The following is a 1,726-nucleotide window of genomic DNA, read 5'->3' on the forward strand; positions in this document are numbered from 1 at the left end:
TCAGCACTGCGCCTCCTCTGAGTGTCCGTATGCGTTACTCTTTCCTCCTAGTTGTAGGACTTCCACTCAGCCAGCGTTCCTGTGGGTCTGGGTGATGTCCCTTCCGTCTTTTAGTTTCACTTTTGAAATGGTTGTTCGAGGCGGCAAACTCCGGCGTTAACCTATGCCGCCATCTTGGTTCCCTCCCCATTGAACCAGATCTTGTATATGTCTAAATATCAAATCAGTTCCTAATATTTTCTATGTTAACTCTGAGTATTATGCAGCAATTATAGTAACTAGTCAGAGAGAAATTGCTTTCTGTTTAAATTTTCCCTCAAAGTAGCATTAACTTGATAGCTGCATCAAAATCAAAATCAAAATGTCATTAGTTTCTTATGCCTTTACTTCAGCACATGAATGAAAATAGCATAGCAAAACATATCTTCCCTAGTCAGAATCAGTGTTGCTACTTACCCATATTTTTTTGCTCATGTAATTTAGTTTTCATTTAAGACCCACCAATATCTCTATAATTTTCTTGATACACATATTAAAACATGCTTTCTCTTTATTAATGAAAGGTTGTAAATGTCAATAATACCTGTAGCTAGATTATACAACAGAAAACCAGAGACTCAACTGCCACTTTGCCTTTGAACTTTTATTGACAGACAGCTTCCCCCAAACAAGTCTTTATAGCACAGCATGCATAATTTTATGAAATATACTTTTTAAAAAATCTATGTGTGGATTACATTTAGGTCCAACTTTGAAGGAATGAAGTAATTTCTTTTTTATTATAGAGCATAGCTGACTAAACTGGGATGCACAATATATATTTAAAGCCTTCTGAAGATAAAAAGAAACACTTAAGCAATCAAAACCCCATTTTAAAATCTCATCTTAAATATATACCTGAATGTGAGGACGAAGGATTGCATTTGGGGAAAATCACTTCTATATATAATAAACACAGATAGCAAACTGTTTCTCATTTAAACAAAAATTAATTTGTCTAATGAATCTTTTAGTTTTCATTTTAAAATTAATTTTCTACAAAAAAATCTGGAAAATATGCTTACTATAATCTATATTGCAGCATGTTAAATATTTACTTGTTGACAAGGTAACAGATTTTACTACTTATCTTTCAAATGCACAGTTGCCCCATTTCCAAAAATCCCTCAATAGTAACACCCCACTTGGTCAGCTCCTAAAATCAGTTCAGTCAAGAATCAGTGACTCTAAAACGTATGGGACACAATGAAAGCAGTCCTGAGAGGTAAGTTTATAGCTCTACAGGCCTACCTCAAAAAAACAAGAAAAAATGATAGCAAATCATCTAACTCTGCAACTCAAAGAATTACAAAAGAGCAACAAGAAAAGCCCAGAGTGAGGAGAAGGAAGGAGATCATAAAGATCAGAGCAAAAATAAATGAAATAGACACCAAAAAAACAATACATAAGATCAATGAAACCAAGAGCTGGTTCTTTAAAAGGATAAACAAGATTGATGAACCTCTAGCCAGACTCACCAAGAAGCAAAGAGAGAAGACCCAAATAAACAAAATCAGAAATGACAGAGGTGAAATAACAACAGACCCACAGAAATACAAATGATTGTTAAAAAAAAAAAAAAAAATATGAACAACTCTACTCCAACAAACTAGAAAACCTGGAAGAAATGGACATATTCGCAGAAAAATACAAGCTCCAAAACTCAATCAGGAAGAATCTAAAAATC

This window comes from Myotis davidii, unplaced genomic scaffold, assembly GCF_000327345.1.
Source record: "Myotis davidii unplaced genomic scaffold, ASM32734v1 scaffold1643, whole genome shotgun sequence".
NCBI lineage: Eukaryota > Metazoa > Chordata > Mammalia > Chiroptera > Vespertilionidae > Myotis > Myotis davidii.